Consider the following 22,479-nt stretch of genomic DNA (forward strand, 5'->3'; position numbering starts at 1 on the left):
TCCCTCCTTTCCTCCTTCCTTCCTTCCTTCCTTCCTTCCTTCCTTCCTTCCTTCCTTCCTTCCTTCCTTCCTTCCTTCCCTCTCTCTCTCTCTCTCTTTCTTTCTTTCTTTCTGTCTTTCTTTCTTGTCTTTCTTTCTTTCCTTCTTCTCCTTCTTGTTCTTCTCTTGTTCGTCTTCCCTCCCCACCCTCCTTCTCTGTCACCAACACTAGAGTGCAGTGGTGTAATCATAGCTCATTGCAGCTCCTGGGTTCAAGCCGTCCTCCTGTCTCAGCCTCCCACAGTGCTGCGATTGCAGGCGTGAGCCACTGCACCAGCCCACGGTTATTATTGTTACCTTTTAGTTGGCTGGTGCTGACGAAAATCTTGAAATATATGCTTGGCAGGTTTTTTTTTTTTTTTTTTCCCTGATTGTAGCATGCATTTTCCTTGGAGAGAATACAGGCAATACAGGAAGGCATAGAGAAGAAAACAAAAGTTATTCATAAATTTTGCTACTTCTGAATAGCTGCTGTGAACATTTTCACCTATGCTTTTGCTGTCTTTTTTTCTCCTGTGTGTCTATGTTCTTCCCTTGTTCTCTTTTTTCCTCTCCCCTCAGGGTAAGATTTGTGTCCCCACCGAAATCTCACCTTGAATTATAATAATCCCCATATGCCAAGGGTGGGGCGAGGTGGAGACAATTGAACCATGGGGGCGATTTCCCTCATACTGTTCTCATGGTAGTGAATAAGTCTCACAAGATCTGATGGTTTTATAAATGGCAGTTCCCCGATGTACTCTCTCTTGTCCGTCACCATGTAAGACATGAGTTTGCTCCTCCTTCACCTTCCGCCATGCGCCATGATTGTGAGGCCTCCCCAGCCATGTGGAACTGAGTCCATGAAACTTCTTTCCTTTGTAAATTACCCAGTCTCGTGTATGTCTTTATTAGCAGCGTGAGAGCAGACTAATACACCTCCCGTTTCCCCTTCCCCCCCTTCCTTTTCTTTTTTCTGTCTGTACATATGAGGATCACACAGAATACAGGTATAATTTTGTATCTCCCTTCCCTCTGCTTCGGGCGAAGCGGCCACACAGCAGAAAAGTCTCAGTGCTTCCTCATGTGACATCTGAAGACCCGAGTGGTGATGTGACTCTCATTACGTCCCAAGCTGTGGACCGAAGTTCTTCTGTCCTGGGACTGCTCCATATCAAGACCACCAGGCTTTACTGGTCCTTGGGCTTCCATCAGGAAGGATGGTCCAGCCTGTTCCCCTCCTTAGTGGAAAGGGTGGATGCAGGAAGTTTCCACCTGAGCCTGGCTGCCAAGCCCGTGACATGAGTGACATGAGTGACTGGGCAGTGGTCACTGAGGAGCAGTTGAATGTAAAAAAGCACAACCGAGCCTAGAGCAGCAGCTCAGGACACAGAATATTTGTCAGACCTAAATGAAGTGCTTTGTAAATCTTGCTGCCCAGGGAGGGGCAGGCTGCTGGAGCTGCTGACACACCCTTTTTCCCCGCCTCGTTCTGACCCTGTAGGATGACACAGAATAGCGGGATGGTCATTTCTGCTGCTCCAGGTTTTGAATGCAGCCTCAGACACGAGGGCAGGATGACAGTGGTGCGGCTGGCTTTCAGAGGGATGGTAGGGAGTTCCTTGGGGGCCGCTGACTGGCTCTCAGAGGGTGAGGGTTCTTATTTTTTTCCCCGGGATGATCCAGAGTGGAAAGTGTACTGTGTTCCAGTGCTGGATGGCTGGGACTCCCAGTCCTCCTACAAGGACACCGGTTTCACAGTGCCCCATGGCACCTCCCTCCCAACAGTTCATATTTTATTGTGGGTAAGAACTAGTTTTGAATGGTGAATCATCAGGTGGTAGAGGGATGGGATGTGCTGTTGGTTTCCACTCAAGGGCGTGCAGCTTGTTCCTGAGCCCAACAGGGGAGCAGATCGTGTATGTGAAGACAGTTGCTCGGAATCAGGGAATCAGAGAACCAGGCCCTGCGAACATGTGGTTAGGCGGGGTGTAGAGCTAAGAGGAAAGGTTCTGCAGCTGGACCGTGACCTTGTAAAGAGGACTCAGTCTCTTTGTGCCTGGGTTTCCTCTTCTACAGAGTAGGGACTTTAGTAGCACATACCTCTCAGGCAGGTGTGAGTCTTCAGCGTGCTCATACACGTGGGGGCTTAGACCAGTATCCGGCCCTGGTTGGTACCCAGTGGCTGTTGGTGGTGGTAGTGTTGGAATTGTTGGCACCTTGCTGCTTCCCTGGGACACAAGCTGTGCAAGCCACTCCCTTCAGGAGTGGGCTGTCTCTGGAGGGTAGGCTGTCTCTGAGGATGTGAGAGCTTATTGAGGTTCCTGACACAATGGTGGCTACTGGAGTCCAGCAGAGAGAATATGGTCATTAGGTGTTGGAGATTCCAGGTCTGAATTTTGATCTGTTATCCCAGAGTTTGTGTTTTGCTTTCTGTCTGTCTCGTCTCTCCACACTCTCATGCAACAGTGCATTAAATGTTTTCATTTTTTTGTCTTGGGATTAGCACGGGAATTTTATAGGCTCCTAGAAAATGCTGCAGTGAGTTATAAATTGTCCCCCGAGTAGTGCCACCTCTTGGTGTCAGAGTCATTTTATGTTCTCCATTGTAAGATGTGAGGGTGAGAATAGCCCATGCCTGAGAAGCCCCTGGGGCTCCTTTCTGGGGACCAGTTGGAATGTGTGCGAGCCATGGAGTGAGGCGTGCCCTGGTTTGTGGGAAGACAGCGTGGTGCTCTAGACTTGCTCTTCAGTCTCTGTTCCTGTGTGGATGTGTTAATGCTACGACTGGTGCTTGTCTTAGTCTGTGTTTTGCTGCCCTGAAAGAATAGAAATTATTCACAACTGGGTAATTTATAAAGAGCAGGAGTTTATGGCTCATGGTTCTGGAGGCTGGAAAGTCCAAGATCAAGGCACTGGCAGATTTGGTGTCTGGTGAAGACCTGCTTCCTGGTTCATAGAAGACTGTCTTCTCACTGAGTCCTCACATGGTGGAAGGGACTGGCTAGTACTCTGAGGCCTCTTTTATAAGGGCACTAATCCCATTCACAGGGGCTTTGCCCTCCTACCCAGTCACCTCCGAAAGGCTCCACCTCCTGATACCATCACCTAGGGGGCTAGGATTTCAGGGAGATAGGAATTTGGAGAGGTGGGGCACAAACATTTAGGTGATAGCACTGGCTGTACTAGGGGAGCCTCAGAACGTGAAGATGGCTATGCCTGGGGTCAGGGTCCTAAAAAGTCTATCAGGCCCCCCTTCCTGGATGAGCAGGATACTGAGATTATAGGACGCACAGTGCTGTGGACTTTGGGGTCTGCTTTAATAGCTCGGCCTTGAGTAGGTTTACTACTAGAAAGTGGTGGGCAAAAGATTTGAAACCCATAGTAGTTTGCTCTTTCAGGCTTCCTCAGTCCTTTCTTTGTGTGTTTCTTCCTGATTTTCACATTGGTTAAGAGCTGCTGTTTAAGTAATGTCCCTGCCCTGGAGGCAGAGGCAAGCTGGGTTTGGAGGCCACCCACAGTGCTAGCTCCACGGTACTAGTTCAACCAGCAGGTGTTGACGTATCGAGCTCATACCTGCGGGTATGTGCCTGCAGATGGACCAGGGAGCAAAGCCCACGCAGTCCCCACCCCGGAAGCCTCTTTGTGGAGTCCTGTGGGGGACACTCTAAGTGACAGGCAGTTGGGGTACAGTGTTCTTAGTGGGTGTCTTCATCTGTTTGGGTTGCTGTCACAGAATACCATAGACTGGGTGGCATATAAACAACACAGTTCTGGTGGCTGGGAAGTCCAGGATCAGGGAGCCAGCAGATTTGTGTCTGGTGAGGGCTGGCTTCCTGGCTTATAGACAGCCAACTTTTGCCGTGTTCTCACGTGGTAGAAGGGTGAGGGAGTTCTTTGGGGTCTCTTTTATAAAAGCACTAATCCCATACATGAGGATTGCACCTTATGGCTGATCACCTTTCAAAGGCCATCACATTTCAGGTGAGGATTTGAAAGTGTGAGTTCTGCAGGGGACCTAACCTTTCAGCCTATGGCAGTGGATTTTCTGACTCCTTTTCCGGCAATGACCAGGGTTCCATGATGCCCTGGTTCACTCCCTTTTTCCAAGGTTGCCTCAGATCTGCTTGGGTGTTCCTCATATTGGACCCTACCAGATGGGGACAAGGGACATTGTCTGTGGTCCTATGTGCAGATTTGTCAGGCTTTTCCTCAACTGGATGCATGGACTCTGTCATGAAGCAGTGCCTCTTGCGATATCAACTAGATTGATGATAGTCTCATTTTTCTTGATTTTGTAGGTATCTTGAGTGCTCGCAGAGCTCACATTGCTCCTGCCCTGCATATAAAACCAATCTTGGCCCCTTGGGATCCTCTGGTTGTCCCGAAATGAATGGAAGAGACTGTCAGTAGAAGCAGCTGCTTCTACTCTTAGAAATCCACATAGCAAAAAATGAGTCTCACCATGTCGAAACTGTGACATGTGTTTGAAAATAAAGTTTTAATTAGAAGGAGCATTTCTCAGCCTCAACCTGGTGCTGGCTGTCTTAACATTGAGACTAAAATAAACTGGCTCCAACTTCTTGGCACAAGACCCACTCTGTCTTTTACACACTGAATCTCTCGGGTTGAAGCGTGGGGTGCAGTGCGTATGTGTCTTTTCAAGACCTCAGATTTCATAAAACAAAGGAGTGGGAGGGTGCTTGATCCCATGGTGGTGGGGACTGCAGCACCATTTGCTGCAAGTCCTGTTAGTTTTGGCCTACTTATGTTTGCTTATGTTTATAAAATATCTCCTTCTTTCTAAACATCAATCTGAGGACTTCATGGAAGGAGCCAGAGACAGCCCGCCATGGTGTGATGCCAAAACCATGGCCTTTGCAGCCAGATACACTTGGGTTTGTGTCCTTCTTTTACTGGCTGTGTGGCCTGGGGCAGTCACCTAGTATTTGAGCCTCTGTATCCTCATCTGTAAAATGGGCAGAACACTTTCATTACCAGTTTGACAATGATTATATACACACAGTGCCCAGGGCCTGGCACAGTAGCTACTCAGTAAATGGTATCTGTTCTTCTTATAATCTCTTATATTGCTCTGGGTCACTGCCAAGGGCTTCCACGCTATTTTCAGTGTTACGTTGGCCTTGACTGGGGGTGCTTCTGGTTCAGCTGAGGACTGGCAAGCTTCAAATTCACTTTACCAGATGCACATGGGCAGGCAGGTGGGCGTGTCCTGAGCGTCAGCTTGCATATTGCATCACCCTTCTGTTGTGCTTCTGGGCTCCCACTCTGCTCTCTCTCCTCCAACCTCCCACCAGAAGCCATCACCAGACAGAAACAAAACAAACTGGTACTGCCTCAGAGCCAGAAAATAAGCCCTTTCTTGATTCCCTCATGCCAGGCTGATTTAGCCTAGGTGACAAGAGGGTACCATCTTTAGGTTGGTGTGCAAGGCAGAATTTCTGGTTAAGATGGGTGCGATGGGCTGGGTGTGCACCTGTAATCACAGCCCTTTGGGAGGCCGAGGTGGGTGAATCACCTGAGGTCAGGAGTTCGAGACCAGCCTGGACAATGTGGTGAAACCCTGTCTCTACTAAAAGTGCAAAAATTAGCTGGGCATGGTGGCAGGAGCCTGTAATCCCAGCTACTTGGGAGACTGAGGCAGGAGAATCACTTGAACCCAGGAGATGGAGGTTGCAGTGAGCCGAGATGGCGCCATTGCATTCCAGATTGGGTGACAGAGTAAGATTCCATCTCAAAAAAAAAAAGAAAAAAAAAAAGGATGATTGTTATGGTAAGAAAAAAATATACATATGTGTATATATGTGTATGTAAATACATATGTGTATATATGTATATAAATACATATGTGTGTATATATGTACATATGTATACACACACGCACATACACTTTTTCCCAGTTCCTGGCACACAGTTCTCCAAATGCTTGGAATCTCTGGAGTGGTAGAATGTCTTTCTTTTGTACACTGGGGACCTCTTGATAGCTTCGGGCTGAGGGCTGGTCTCCAGAAAGACCAAACCATGTGATTAGAGGGTTGAAACTTTCAGCTCCATCCTCTCTTTAGGGAGAGGAGAGAGGGGTGAGAGATTGAATGAATCATCAATGGCCAATGATTTACTCACTCATGCCGTAAGATCTCTAAACAACAGAATTCAGAGAGCTTCTGAGTTGGTGGACACATGTTGGTCCTGTGAGGTGGTGTGCCCAGAGAGGGCATGGGAGCTGAGTGCCCTTCCCCACACCTTGTCCTGTGCATCTCTAACATTTGGCTACTTCTGAGTTGTGTCCTTGATCATAAACCAGTAATAGTAAGTCAGATGTTTTCCTGAGTTCTGCAAGCCATTCTAGCAAATTATTGAGCCTGGGGAGAGGGTCATGGGAACTCCAGAATTTGTAGTTGGTTAAGCTGAAGTGTGGGCACTCCATTTGTAGCTGGTATCTGAAATGGGGGCAATCTTGTGGGACTGAGCCCTTAACTTGTAGGTTCTCTGCTAGCTGTGGGTAGTTAGCGACAGTCTTGAATTGAATTGTAGGACCTCCAGTTGGCGTCCAGAGAGTTGGAGCATTGGTCAGTGGAAGGAAAAACCCCACACATTTGGTGTCAGAAGTGTGAGTAAAAGCAGTTCATGATGTAGGATAGAAACAGGTACCCCAACAAGGAGCTATGGCTTAACTTGGAAGTGTTGACTATACCTTTGGCATCTGGGTTAAATCTTATTGTTGTGTGTACAGAGGAGAGGCCATGTGAGGACACAGAGAGAAGGTGGCTGTCCACAAGCCAAGAAGAAAGGCCTCACCAGAAACCAATGCAGATAGCACCCTGATGATGGACTTCAGTGTCTAGGACTGTAAGAAAATAAATGTCTGTTGGTCGGGCGCAGTGGCTCATGCCTGTAATCCCAACACTTTGGGAGGCCAAAGTGGTGGATCATATGAGGTCAGCAGTTTGACACCAGCCTGACCAACATGGTGAAACCCCATCTCTAATAAAAATACAAAAAAATTAGTTGGGCCTGGGGGCTCATGCCTGTAATTATAGCTGCTTGGAAGGCTGAGGCAGGAGAATTGCCTGAACCTGGGAGACGGAGGTTGCAGTAAGCCAAGATTGTGCCACTGTACTCCAGCCTGGACAACAGAGTAAGACTACTCTGTCTCAAAAATGAATGAATGAATGAATGAATGAATGTTGTTGAATCTCCCAGTCTGCTATTTTGTTATGGCAGCCCAGGGAGACTAAGACGCTTTCCCTCCTGCCTTCCAAAGGTGATAGAAGGGTGTGGCTCCATTTGCAGCCACTGCGGAGGCCAGGGCTGGCTGGTGTCCCTGCCTTTACTCTGGCATGGGGCAGTGTGGTGATTTCTTTCTTGTCTATGCTATTTCTAGACTTATGTCTTCATTTAATGGATTGGGTAGCTAAGGATGAGAAAGCTTAAGCAGTTTGCTCCAAGTCACGTTAGTGTATTAGGCAATAGAACCCAAGGTTGCACCCCAAGCCTCCCTTGGGTAAATCCAGGACAGAGACAGTTAATTCCTTATTTAAAAACACAGTTCATACTGACATGTGGATGCCATTGAGTAGCCAAGAAATGAAGTGGGCCAGTGACACACTGCACTGCTTTGTGACAAAAGTAGGTTAACTGATTTAATGGCAAACCACAATGTAAGGGAAAGTGGACCGGGAAAGCTTAAGCCCTTGGGTAGCTCCTGCTACCCAGTGATGACCAGGGTAGAAGAAGTGCTGCTCTTGGAGGCTGAACCTTTTATCATCAGATGTTTTTGCTCTGCCTTGCAGCTAAAACCATTGCTTTAATTTAAAATCGATTGATTGGATGGTGGCCATGTGTCTGTCTTTGTGCTGGGCATTAAGCACCAAGAGCTAAAATGCATAGTTGCTGTGCAGAATTAGCTGATGCTTTAGCGGGGCCGACTAAATGGACAGTGGCCGCACTGTGTAGTAGGTATTTCCTAGGAGGTTGGAGACGGGTAATCACTGCAACTGTGAGAGCACATGTAGTGGCATCTCAGGTGGAGGGCAGACGCCGGGAATGGCTTTTCTAAAAGAGGCAAAACAGGCAGGGAATCCCAGTGGGGAATAGGGTTGCAGGCAGAGAAAATGTGAAGTGTATCAATGTGGAGATACGGGGGAACAGCCGACTTGGAGGACTTTGTAGGCACTTACAGGTACTGTTTCTTTATCTTTCTTCTCCCCTTCTTACCCTTCCTTTTTCCCTTCCATCAGTGGCGTATTAGTAAATGGGCTTCTCAAGGTGAATAAAGAGGCTTGATTTGTAGTGTTTTGTCAATTTCTATGGTGTAAATTTTCCCATCATGGCCAATTTCAAGCTATCAGTATGATGTCAACTGGTCTACAAAATTCCTAAAACTGTAACAATTGGTCACAAGCCTGTACGGTCCCACTCCAGCAGATCTCTGCCTTCCATCCATCCATCCATCCTTCCTTCCATCCATCCATCCATCCATCCATCCATCCATCCATCCATCCATCCACATACATAATTATAACCGAACAGAATCACAGGAATACATGATGTTACAGATTTTAGAGTTTTTAAAATCAAGTCCTCTCATTTTATAGACAAGAAAACTAATGTCTAGAGAGGGGAAGTGGCTTTTAAAAATTCTGTTCATTGAGCTATTAAGACCATTTTCTCCAGAATTCAAGTAAAGAATATGGTTTAGCAGTTCTCGAGTTGAAGCAATGTGGAATCTCAGTTGTGCAGAGCACAGTTGTGACAGTCCTAATGCTCATGAAGCTGTTTTTGTTCCTTGTCTCAGTAGTTGCTTGTTCCCAGCAGGCTCACGATTTCTTTCACAGGTGGTTAAAAATGTCCTTGTAGAAATCACATTCTTTTCCTAGTGCATAGCACATAGTTTCAGAATCTAATTTAGCAGCTGGCTCTTAATATTTCTTGAGTCTTCGGTGTTTCTGGATTTCATTTATCTCTTTTTGGGTGATGTAGACATCTTTCCTTTAGGATTCCAACTGAAGCCACGCATTTGGGATGTCAGCTAGCTGCCTCCACCCCATTTGTGTTGGGCTGGATTTCCTTGACACATCTTTGGGGCTGAAACACTTTGGCTTCTAACAGTGTGCTTTGGACCTTTTGGAAAGATGAATAATTGATCATTGTTTTGGTGGTCTTTAAATTGTTGTAAACTCATAGGTAGGGGGTGATTCTTACCAACTAAGAAGTTTTATTTTGAACAAAAGAGACAAAAAGAAAAGAAAAAAAGGACACATTGGCTGGTGAATACTGAATGTTCCAGAGGACTCCATTTAAAAGTAGTTTCTATGCTATAATGTTGAGTGAAAAAGTCAGTCGCCAGGATATGGATTAGGATGTGACTTTCGTAAGAAGTAGGCAAACAAATTGTAAGTTAACCTCTGGGGACTGACAATGAGGATTTGTTCACTTTTAACTCTACATGTTTCTGTATGGATTGATTTTTTTAAACTTTTTAATTACAAGTAGGTAGTAAAGCAAATCCAGACTAAATACAAAGCTTGGTTCTATTTTAAGAGGACTCATCTGGGAATGGATGATAAACTTTCTATTGTCTTTTTAAGGCAATTTGCCATTTGCCCAATGCAAAGTTTATATGTGTCTAGTTTATAAATTGTTAATAATCCTAGAAACAATTCATTTTGCTTGCTAAAAATTAAAATTGCATAGCTGTTCACACCTGCTCGATAAAGCCAGTAATCTAACCTTAAATGTCACTGTGAGTTCTCCCTTCACCTCATAATTTTTACCAATTCTTTCCTAATGAGGTTAATCACTTGCATGCACACACTGCCTAAGCTGGTTGTTATTCTGGACTCCCAATGGTAATTCATTCTAAGAACCTCCTGGAGATATTCTGTGAACTAACATAGGGCCTTTCTGTTTCTTTAGCATTTCTTGACTGTGAGGCTCTCAGCTGCCTGGGACATGGAAAGTCATTAGACTTCACTTGCTTCCTGGGAATAGCATCATGCCATGATACCAACGTGCTGCCTTCCTTCCTCTTTCCTCCTAAATGAACTTCTTTCATGCAGTTGGCAGTTCCGTCCTCATCTTCAGGATGTCCTCTGGGGTTCCTGAACTCAATTTAAGAAAAATGCATTTAGAGTTCGAGACCAGCCTGGCCAACATAGTGAAACCCTGTCTCTACTAAAAATACAAAAATCAGCTGGGCATGGTGGCGTGCACCTATAATGCCAGCTGCTTGGGAGGCCGAGGCAGGAGAATTGCTTGAACCTGGGAAGCAGAGGTTGCAGTGAGTCGAGATTGCGCCACTGCACCGCAGCCTGGGTGACAAAGTGAGATTCCGTCTCAAAAAAAAAAAATCATTTAGTTCCCTTTCCTGAGTCGCTGAATATTTGAAAAGGTGGGGAATGTGTGGATATTGTACAAGAATCGGTCAAATCAGAGTGTGTTAGTCTAAAATGGGAAAATAACTCTGACTTCTTATTCAGGCATTTGCCAGCAGATTGCCTCTCCCAACTCTTTCTTATAAAAAAGAATTTCAGGAAATATGTGCCTTAGGTAAGTGATGTGTTATTGATGCAAGGCCCAATTATGATTACGCTCGTGGAGGAAAATAGTTCTTCTATTTCACAGACTGTGGAAACCTCCCTCTGATTAGGTTGACCCATATGAATTGCCAAATTGAGCTACCAAAAGGGCAGTTTCCCCCAGTTCAACCTGAGATTGCTTATTTGCTGAGTTGTAAGCGCAGGAAATGTGTGTCTGCATTAAGAAAGGACATGAGATGGGTGTGCTCTCAGGAAGCCAGGCATCCCTTTTTTATTTGAACCTGTCTCTAATGGTTAGTGTTTACTTAGTTGACACTTGGTTTTTGCCTCACTAGCTTTCAGAAAGTATCTAGAGCAAAATTCGTTGCCTAGCAACATCTTCCAGCCCAGAAGGGTTGGAGAATGGGTCAGTGATTAACAATTATACACAATCAAGTTTAAAAACGCTTAGCAGCCAGCAACATTCCTGCTCTGACCACCAGGAAGCATCAGCATTCTACTGCCCTGGGTTTTGGGCTATTGTCAGTAAATTTATTGCAGTTGTGATCTTGACCTCACGGTGGCAATTAAGAAAAACTGTTCTGGACTGAAATAGGCTCATGGCGCCCCTCTGTGCATGGATCGATTTTGCAAAAGCATCTGACACCCATCATTTGGTTGGCTGCCTGTCTGGACACTCATCCCCTTGGAAAACGAGAAGAGAAAATGAAGAATCTGGATATTTATGATTGTTGTCATCTCAACAAATTGGCCCCTATTAGTGAATCTGTAATTTACTAAAGAACAAGTACACACAAAATGAGTGACAACAGCTCCCTTGCTCAATCCAGATCATTCTTTCAAGAATTACCAATGCAGTGCAGATGTTCTTCCTGAAATGGCCCAAGCCCTTAATCGTTTCTCTTCCTTCCGTTCCAGCAAAAGAGAAGACAGATTTTGCATCAGCCAGTCCTTACTTAATCTTTCTGTCAGCACAAATATCGATGGTGTAAATCGTGAAAATGGCAGTAAAGCTCGGAGACGTTTTTATAACTCTGGCAAAGCTAATAATGCACATTTCATTGTTGAGAATCATTGAGTTTAATTGGCTAATCAATTTTTAGGCCCTTTCCATTTGTATTTTGTTTAATCAACAAAAATAAATCGCCCTGCCAACCTTGAAAGACCCAAGTTGGAGAACAGTGGCAGATATTTCGTTTGTCCTGCTAAAAGTGCTTTTCCAACAGAAATGTCTTAATTGAAGATGATTTATATTCAGAAGTGCTGATGTTTTATCATTTGTCTAAAGAAGGAAAAAGCTGTGTAAGCAGGCAGTAGGCAGCCGTTTTAGGCATTGTTTTAGACATTTGTCTACACTCTTTATCCTTCAGATGTTTATATAAAAATGACCTGCCCTAGCCTTTCTTGCTAATGATTCGGACATCACCTCATGAAGTAGTTGTCAAGTTGTTCCCATAACTTTTGGTTAGAATCAGGATTTGCTGAGAACTCCAGGCCCAGATTGTTTCGCTGTTTTCTCTGCTTTTCCTGACTCCTGCTCTCTGGGCCGTGGGTGGAAAATGGCTGACGTCTCAGCATTGGAGGACAGGCCACATGGGTGTGCCCTGGTGAAGTGCACCGATTCTTGGTTTCTTGGCAGGAAAACATCACTATTTCCAGCTGGTCATGATGTCTCAGGGCACCCTGGGGCCTTGATCTGGGTAGGTGACATGCTTGCTGAGAGTTGCAAGAATGTAGTGTTTGCTTTGATTGCCTCCTTTGCACCCCAAGGAAGGGGAAGAGATGAAGAAAATAACATTTATTTAATACCTACATGGTGTAGTCTCATTTCTTACAACAATTCCAGGAAGTGGTCAAATCCTATGTAGCTGGTGAAGAAGATGAGTTTCAGAGAACTTCATAACTAAAATAGCTCACAGCGCCAGATGCAGTGGCTCACTCCTGTAATCCGTCATCCTAACGCTTTGGGAGGCTGAGGAGAGGGGGGATCACTTGAGCCCAGGAGTTCGAGACCAGCCCAGGCAACATGGAGAAACCCTGTCTCCACAAAGGAATACAGAAATCAGCTGGATGTGATGGTGTGCACCTGTAGTCCCTGCTACTTGCGGGGCTGAGGTGGGAGAATCACCTGAACCTGGGGAGCTTGATGCGCCAGTGAGCTGTGATCAAACCACTGTACTCCAGCCTGAGAGACAGAGTAAGACCTTGTCTAAAACTAATAATAATAATAATAATAATGATAATAATAAACCAGCTCACAGTAACTTATGTGTGGAGCGGCTGCAGTTTGAATCCTGTTCTGTTGGTCTCTAATTGTCTTCCCATTTCACTGGCTGCAGGGAGCTGGAAAAGTTCCCTCCGTACCCCAAACAGGTTTTCCCTGTAGGGCTCCCAGGGCGCAGGAACTGAAGAATAATAAAGGCTAAAGGTTGGCCAGGAGCGGTGGCCTGTAATCCCAGCACTTTGGGAGGCCAAGGTGGGTGGATCACCTGAGGTCGGGAGTTTGAGACCAGCCTGACCAACTTTGAGTAAACCCCATCTCTACCAATAATACAAAATTAGCCGGGCGTGGTGGCACATGCCTATGATCCCAGATACTCAGGAGGCTGAGGCAGGAGAATTGCTTGAGCCCGGGAGGTGGAGGTTGCAGTGAGCCAAGATTGCATCATTGCACTTCAGCCTGGGCAACAAGAGCAAAATTCCGCCTCAAAACAAAACAAAAAAAGACTAAAGGTTTGTAAGTGCTTGTTGTTTTCCAAAACACAAAAGTGTTTTCTTGCCACTTTTCCAAGAGCTTCATATATATTAATTCATTTACACCTCACTTGCTTGTTAGCTGCTGCCATCCTTATCTTACAGATGAGGAAACTGAGGCACAGAGTGCCTGGGGCTGGACCAAGGTCGCATGGCTAAATGTTGAGGGAACCAAGATTTGAATCCAGGTGATCTGACCCAGAGTCTGTGCTTTTAGGATTCTACCTTTCATTGACTATATCCTTACTGGTTTAATATTCTCTGATAAGATTTGGATACTTGTTCCCTCCAAATCTCATGTTGAAATGTGATCTCCAGTATTGAAGGTGGGGCCTGGTTGGAGGTGTTTGGGTCATGGAGTGGATCCCTCATAAATGGCTTGGTGCCATCTCCATGGTGATGAGTGAGCTCTCCGTTAGTTCACGGGAGAGCTGATTGTTTGACGAGCTTGGCACCTCCTCTCTCTTGCGCTCTCTCTCGCCTTGTGACATGTCTGCTCCCCGTTGGTCTCTGCCGCGAGTGGAAGCTTCTTGAGGCCTCACCAGAAACAGATACTGGTGCCATGCTTCTTATGCAGCCTGCGGGACCGTGAACCAAATAAACCTCTTTTCTTTATAAGTTACCCATCTCAGGTGTTTTTTTTATAGCAATGCAAGAACAGACTAATGATTCTTCAAGTCTCCAGTACAGCAAGGCACCAGCTAAGGTGACAGAGGAAGGGAAAATAGTGATTTGATGGAACTTATTTCAGACTTTGTTATGGACAGTGGAGGCCACTGATTTAGTGATTGTCTCAATTCCTGGCTCACTCAATGATCTTTGACTATACTGGGACCCCTTTCCTGCTACTTTTTCTCTCCACTTCTGATTGTTTTCCTTGTGTGCCTCTGCTAAAGGTTTATTTTCCATGAGTCCCTCAGACTGACGGGAGGCCAGCTGTGCTCCAGGGGCCACCAAGAAGCCAACATACTGACCTGAAAATTACTCCCAAGGGCAAAAAAAAAAAAAACAACCTTAAATCAACCTGCATCTAATATGCAGCTCAGCAATTTCTAAGCCATGTTGGTTTTTTTTTTTTTGAGACGCAGTCTAGCTCTGTCACCCAGGCTGGAGTGCAGTGGCGCTATCTTGGCTCACTGCAAGCTCCGCCTCCCGGGTTCACGCCGTTCTCCTGCCTCAGCCTCCAGAGTAGCTGGGACCACAGGCGCCTGCCACCAGGCCCCGCTAATTTTTTGTATTTTAGTAGAGATGGAGTTTCACCATGTTAGCCAGGATGGTTTTGATCTCCTGACCTCATGATCCGCCTGCCTTGGCCTCCCAAAGTGCTGGGATTACAGGTGTGAGCCACCGCGCCCGGCCGCCATGTTCTTTTTGTAAGTGAGTAATTCTTGGAAGCCAACAGAATGGGAAAACCACAGAAAATGCCTGAAACTCCACAGCATCTTTCTGTTTACCGAGGCCATTCGCTTGCCAGCCCCAGACCATGCATCTTTGATACCAGGGTCAAGTGATGCCTGGATTGAGCGAGGGATGAGGAAGAATTTCCACATTTGATTGCAGTGGGAAGGCCCGCAGCAGGTCAGATCAATTACTATAATGACGGTGAAAATAACTGCAGAGGACAATTTCTGATAAGTACGCCGTGCCAAGCTCTGTTCGAAGCATTCTGCATATATTAATCCTTAATCCTCCACCAATCTTGTTAGCTAGATGCTGTTATTATTCCCATTTAATAGATGAGAAAATCTATGTTAAACGTGCATGTCTATTGTAATTGTACGAACATTAAGTTACGAAACCCATCTTAGGATAAAGGCCATGTGGTAGTAGGCTCATGGGCTGGTGGTGCCAGTGTCTGGAGCACAGAGGCCTCTTTGTTAAATGGTCCTCGAAAACTCACTGAAACATGCGGGACATATGACAGCCAGCATCTATTGAGTTATTGCTGCACACCAGACGCTGTTTTTATTTATTTATTTATTTTTGGACAGAGTCTTGCTCTGTTGCTCAGGCTGCAGTGCAGTGGCATGGTCTCGGCTCACTGAAACCTCTGCCCCCTGGGATCAAGCTATTCTCCTGTCTCAGCCTCCCGAGTAGCTGGGATTATAGGCGTGTGCTACCATGCCCTGCTAATTTTTGTATTTTCAGTAGAGATGGGGTTTCGCCATGTTGGCCAGGCTGGTCTCGAACTCCTGACTTGAAGTGATCTGCCCGCCTCAGCCTCCCAAAGTGCTGGGATTCCAAGTGTGAGCCATCAAGCCCAGCGCAGACACTGTTCTGAGAACTGTGTTTGAATTTATTTATACCTCACAGAAACAGCACTGTGATTATGATCATCCTGATTTATAGATGAGGAGACTAAGTCACGGAGAGATGATATAACTTGCCCATGGCCATCCAGTCAGTTCATGGCAAGACCCAGCATCCACTAAGGCTCCCCATCCAGGCTCTTAACCACAGCAGCTCTGTGCCTCTGAGCTGAGGACACTGGCGCAGCAGGAAAAGGGACCGCGGCATGGGAGGTGGAGACCATCGTAGGGCTCCCTGTGGACCCAAGACTCCCGCCCCTCTCAGGTGGCATTGCCTGCTGGCTTGCCACTCCCTCTATTAATTAATTAATTATTGCCTGCTGGCTTGCCACTCCCTCTATTAATTAATTAATTATTATTGTTATTTGAGACGGAGTTTCGCTCTTGTTGCCCAGGCTGGAGTGCAATGACGCGATCTTGGCTCACTGCAACCTCCGCCTCCCGGGTTCAAGCGATTCTCCTGCCTCAGCCTCCTGAGTAGCTGGGATTACAGGCAAGTGCCACCATGCCTGGCTAATTTTGTATTTTTAGTAGAGATGGGGTTTCTCCATGTTGGTCAGGCTGGTCTCTTAACTCCCAACCTCAGGTGATCCGCCTGTCTCAGCCTCCCAAAGTGCCGGGATTACAGGCTTGAGCCACCTCACCTAGCCCTTGCCACTGCCTTTGGGCAAGGGCCCTGTGGAACTGGGAAGTTGATTCCATCAACTTCCCTTGTCACCTGCTGTTTGTTTGTACCCATGATCACCCCTGCAAGGAAGAAAACAGAAGAACTTTGATACTTATCCTAACACACTTCTGAAGGCATTTCCTGGGTCTTGCTGACATACAAAGCACATTTTCTACTTTATACCACAACAGCCCTATGAGGTTCATTCTGAATGATTGTGTCTGTGTGGTAAAGGGGGAACCGAGCCTAGTGGGAGGAGCTGCTGATCCTCCCAGCACAGCTCCCGAGGGGCGGATATGGGCTCCAGAAGGGCTGACTACTCCCCACCTGGGGCAGGAATCTGCAGACAGCTCCGGGCTTCGTTGTGCCCACCTGGGCATTTCGTGTGTGGTCCACTCTGCTGTTCTGTTGTCTCCTGAGTGTTTTTTTCCCTCCTGGTTTGCTGCCTGGAGGCTCTCAGCAGCCTGGAGGTTTTCAGAACAACACGATGAGATTTTCCCCAGCCGGGGAACTGTTTTTGCTGTTGCTTGTGCATCCAACACCTGCTGGGCTGATGAGCTTTGCAAATGTCACTGAGTGTTGAGAGGGAGCTGTGAGAGATTTGCAGGAATGCACCATCCCAGCCGCCCCCTCCGGGGTGGGCGGTGGCCGAGGTTGGGGGGTGGTGCTGGTCCTTCCTCCAGCCCAGCACCCCTTGGCAGGGGGAGAGGTGGCATTCCTGCTCATGGAGCTGACCTGGGTACCCGCCACGTACCAGTTCCTCTTTCTTCTCCTGGGGAGACAGTGGCTGTTTCTACGTAGTTTTTCTGGCAGCATTGTCTCTTAAAATTTTTGGTCACCTTTTGAGGATATAGAAACATTTTGACCTTTTCCTTTCTGGATTTCTCTTTTCAGAAAAATGCACACATACATACACACAATTTTGTGTAGAAAATTCGAGGTTTTAGCCAGGCGTGGTGACTCATGTCTGTAATCTAAGCTACTTGGTAGGCTGAGGCAGGAGAATCACTTGAACACGTGAGGCAGGGGTTGCAGTGAACTGAGCGTGCCAGTGCACTCCAACCTGAGTGACAGAGCCAGACTCTGTCTCAAAAAAAAAAAAAAAAAATTCAAGGTTTTCACTGACACTCTTACACTTGGAGGCTCCCCAGACAGTGCTCCACACCTACCCCCTACCCATGCCTGAAAATCTAGCTTAAAAATCAGATTCTCTGTTTCTTCCCTCTCCATTGAGGGCAAAGATAGAAAATCGAATTTGAAGTTCTCTGCCCCTCTTCTTCTACTGTTGTCAGTCAGAGGCTTGGCAGGAAAATATGGCACAGTCACAGGTGACAGAAGAGAGTCACGAGAGACGGTGTTTTCACAGAGTTAAGAAAAGTAGACCGGCTGGGTGCGGTGGCTCATACCTCTAAGCTTAGCACTTTGGGAGTCTGAGGCAGGAGGATTGCTTGAGCCCAGGAGTTCGAGACCAGCCTGGGCAACATAATGAGACCTTGTCTCTACCAATCCCCCCCGCTGCTGCCCAGATTAGCCAGGTATGGTGTGGTGGTGTGTGCCTTTAGTCCCAGCTACTTGGGAGGCTGAGGGGCAAGATCATGTAAGCTCAGCACAGGAGTTCAAGACTGCAGTGAACTATGTTCGTGCCACTGTACTCCAGCCTAGGTGACAGAATGAGACCCTGTCTCAAAAAAGACAGGGATTGGGGCCCCTGGGGCAGCAGGAGGAAGCCCCTTTGTTCCCTAGAACTGAAGCCTGAGAGAAACAGGGACTTGTGATGAAGAGACCTCCAGGTGCTGCTGTGGGGAGGAAGCAGGGTGTCAGTACTCCTACTGTCTTGACCCTCCTCCCACCCTCATTCCTGCCCTGGGTGCCTCGCCAGGGCCAGAAGGTGAGGAAGGGCAGCCTCTCAGGCACAGATCCCAGGGGAAAAAGAGGGAACGTCACCTGAAGGGCAACCCGAGAGTATTTAGCACATCGCCCTTCTAGGTTCTTTTTTTTTTTTTTTGAGACAGAGTTTCGCTCTGTCACACAGGCTGGAGTGCAGTGGCGCCTACCGAGTTCTCATCATTCTCCTGCTTCAGCCTCCCGAGTAGCTGGGACTACAGGCACCCGCCACCACGCCCGGCTAATTTTGTTTTTGTATTTTCAGTAGAGACAAGGTTTCACCGTGTTAGCCAGGATGGTCTCCATCTCCTGACCTCGTGATCCACCTGCCTTGGCCTCCCAAAGTGCTGGGATTACAGGCATGAGCCACCGCGCCTGGCCTTTTTTTTTTTTTTTTGAGATAGTCTCACTCTGTTGTCTAGGCTGGAGTGCAGTGGTGTGATCTTGGCTCACTGAAACCTCCGCCTTCTGGGTTCAAGCGATTCTCTTGCCTCAGCCTCCCAAGTAGCTGGGATTACAGGCATGCACCACCACGCCCGGCTAGTTTTTTTTCTATTTTTTGAGTGGAGACGGGGTTTCACCATGTTGGCCAGGCTAGTCTTGAACTCCTGACCTCCAGTGATCCGCCTGACTTGGCCTCCCAAAGTGCTGGGATTACATGCGTGAGCCACCATGTGTGCCAAGCCTTCTGGATTCTTAAATAACTTCTGCCCAGCAAGTAGATCGCACTTTTGAGATCAAGGAAGGCAGTTGTATCATCTTTATTTATTTCTACTTTTTTTTTTTTTAAAGAGTTTTGCTCTTGTCGCCCAGGGTGGAGTGCAATGGTGTGATCTCGACTCACTGCAACCTCCACCTCCCAGGTTCAAGCAGTTCTCCTGCCTCAGTCTCCTGAGTAGCTGGGATTACAGGTGCCCACCACCACATCCAGCTAATTTTCCTATTTTTAGTATAGACGGGGTTTCACCATGTTGGCCAGGCTGGTCTCGAACTCCTGCCACAGGTGATTCACCTGCCTTGGCCTCCTCAAGTACTAGGATTATAGGCCTGAGCCACCGCACCTGCCCTATTTTTACTTTTATTATGATTTTAGAAATAGATATTCTGTAACCTTGAACCCTGAGCTCGAGCAGTCCTCCCACATCAGCGTCTCAAGTAGCTAGGACTAAAGGCATGCCACCACACCTGGCTAATTTTATTATTTATTTATTTATTTATTTATTTATTTATTTATTTATTTTTTGAGATGGAGCCTCACTCTGTTGCCCAAGCTGGAGTGCTGTGGCACGATCTCGTGTCACTGCAACCTCTGCCTCCTGGGTTCAAGCGCTTCTTCGGCCTCAGCCTCCCCAGTAGCGGGGATTATAGGCGTGTGCCGCCACGCCCAGCTAATTTTTGTATTGTTATTAGAGACAGGGTTTCACCATGTTGGCTAGGCTGGTCTCTAACTCCTGACCTCGTTACCCGCCTGCCTCGGCCTCCCAAAGTGCTGGGATTACAGGCGTGAGCCACGGCGCCCGGTCTTATTTTTATTTTTTAAGAAACAGGGAGTCTCACTCTGCCACTCAGGCTGGAGTGCAGTGTTGTGAACGTAGTTCATTGCAGCCTGGAACTCTTGGACTCAAATGATCCTCTTGCCTCTGCCTCTGAAGTAGCCAGGGCAACAGGTGTGTGCCACCACACCCACTTAATCTTTAAAAGAAGTTTTTGTGGAGATGGGGTCTTGCTGTGTTGACCAGGCTGGGGTCAGCTTTAAATGCTTTCCTTTGGATTTGGGGATCATGGAACTTTGTTTAACTTTGCTAGGGTAATTTAGTAATTCTGTTAGTGATCGCAGGCTTCCTGGTTTTTGCCAGAGGCTTTTAAATTCAGTCTTTTAGTTTCAGGGTTTTTTTTGGCCTATTTTATTTGTATGCTTGTCATTACAAGGCCACTTTGAAAAGCATCATTATCTTCACGATGATGAATCAATCTGCCTCGGTATCACAGGGAATTGTATGTAAATTGCTCACACGGCATTATGTGCAAAGGTAGTTTCCTCTTATTGTATGGTAGCTTGATGTTTAGAAACGGCCATTTCTAGATTTTGCAAAAAAGCGCAATAATTATAATTATACTTGGGAAGAAATGGAGAAACTAGAAGGTGTTATGCAGTGTCAGGTATTACGGGGCACCAGCTATAACTCACCCCGCTGAGCTTGGGGCTGGGACAGCTGGGACGTCTGGATTCTGCTCTTTGCTCTGCCTAGTACTTCCCTATTGCCTTGGGCACCACCTCGAGGTATCAGGAACTCTGTTTGTCCCTGGAGTTACTATTACGGATGAAGACTTGCTCCTTGACCAAACTTGAATCCGGCTTCTCTGAGCCCCCTTCTCAGCTAGGCCTTTAGCCCACCCCCACCTTCCAGGCTTTCCCAGCTAGTTTTAGCAAGAATCCTGCTAAAGTTAGAGAGCTGCTAGATGAGTTTAGAGAGATATCTTCTATTCCGGATGTCTGATCACACCTGATCAAGTTCCTAGTTCCTATCCTTGTTGTCTAAGTCAAACTGCCTTCAGCAGGAATCCTGTTAAGTTGATTTAGCAAGACTCCCCGTGACTTTAATGTCTCTTCTTAGTAATTTCCCCTCCACGGACGCCTCCCCCTGCTCATTGGCTACAGATCTCCAGACGTCTTTGCTGTATTTGGAATTGAGCCCACTCTTTCTCCCTGTTGCTACGACCTTGACACCTGTTGTAGTAATCCTAAATAAAGTCTGCCTTACCATGTGTAAAAAGTGTCAGAATAATTTTTTGCTTTGACGTGACCCATCATAAAACCTTGGAATTGATTGGGATCCTCAGACCTCTAGTTCAACCTCACCTAATATCAAGACCTGTAAGAGGATCACTGCTCACTGCCAGGGGCCCAGTCACCACGCTTACAGGCTGGTTCTCATGGTTAAGAAGCCCTGCCTTGGTCTCAAGCCTGACATCTGCCTCAACTTTTATTCCTTCATCTTAATTCTGTCTTTCTTTGAAACCTGTTCCCTCCCTTATTAAGAGAATATGTTAGCTTTTAAGTAAGTATAGTGGCACACGCCTGTAGTCCCAGCTACTCGGGAGGATCGTTTGAGTGCTAGAGTTCGAGGCTACAGATCATGCCACTGCACGCTGCACTTAAAAGTAAATAAATAAATAAATAAATAAATAAATAAATAAAAATAATAAAACAAGAATATATTAGCTTTGAAAATGTTAACCTTTTTTTCTTTTTTCTTTTTCTTTTTCCTTTTTTTTTTGAGACAGGTTCTTACTCTGTTGCCCAGGCTGGAATGCTATGGTGCAATCACACAGTCATGGTTCACTGCAGCCTTGACCTCCCAGGTTGAGGGAATCCTCCCACCTCAGCCTTTCTAGTAGCTGGAACTACAGGTGCACACCACCGTGCCAGGCTGATTTTTTTCATTTTTATTTTTAAATTTATTTTTATTTTTTTAGGCAGTCTCACTGTCCCCCAAGCTGGAGTGCGGTGGTGCTGTCTCAACTCATTGCAACCTCCGCCTCCTGGGTTCAATCAGTTCTCATGTCTCAGCCTCTCAAAGTGCTGGGATTACAGGCGTGAGCCACCGCATCTGGCCATTTTTTTGTTTTGTTTTCGAGACGAAATCTTGCTCTATCACCCAGGCTGGAGTGTAGTGACTCGATCTTGGCTCACTGCAACCCCTGCCTCCCGAGTCAAGGGAGTCTCCTGCCTCAGCCTCCCAAGTAGCTGGGATTACAGGTGCACGCCACCATGCCTGGCTAATTTTTTTTATCTTTGGTAGAGACAGGGTTTCACCATGTTGGCCAGGCTGGTCTTGAACTCCTGACCTCAAGTAATCCACCCACCTCAGCCTTCCAAAGTGCTGGGATTACAGGCGTGAGCCACCGTGCCCAGCCTGTATTTTTTATCTTTTGAAGAGACAGTGTTTTGACGTGTTGCCGAGACTGGTCTTGAACTCCTGGGGTCAAGCAATCTGTCAGCCTCAGCCTCTCAAAGTGCTGGGACTGAGGGTATGAACCACTGCGCCTGGCCCAATTTTAACCATCTTAAGAAAATAAAAATAAAAATAAAATACAAATGTATTACTCATCTTGTTTCCTTGAACTGGATTCTGAGCCTGGTTTGAAACTGTGTTGCCGACCTGGGATTATTGTTACTGTGGAAGGCTGTTAGGGTGATGCACTGGGGTTGACTCTGTGTGGACTCCATCTTTGTTTCAAGGTCGTGGATGGTTCTGCTCCTCTGCTTCTAATTTTAAGGCCT

General features: G+C 46.6%; 1 protein-coding gene across 7 annotated transcripts in view; it reads left to right on the forward strand.

The window, feature by feature from the left end:
• Positions 1 to 22,479, forward strand: part of TIAM1 (T cell lymphoma invasion and metastasis 1) — a 444,177-nt gene that overhangs the window by 70,445 nt on the left and 351,253 nt on the right. The window lies entirely within an intron of this gene.

Source organism: Theropithecus gelada, chromosome 3 (genome assembly GCF_003255815.1).
Source record: "Theropithecus gelada isolate Dixy chromosome 3, Tgel_1.0, whole genome shotgun sequence".
Classification (NCBI taxonomy): domain Eukaryota; kingdom Metazoa; phylum Chordata; class Mammalia; order Primates; family Cercopithecidae; genus Theropithecus; species Theropithecus gelada.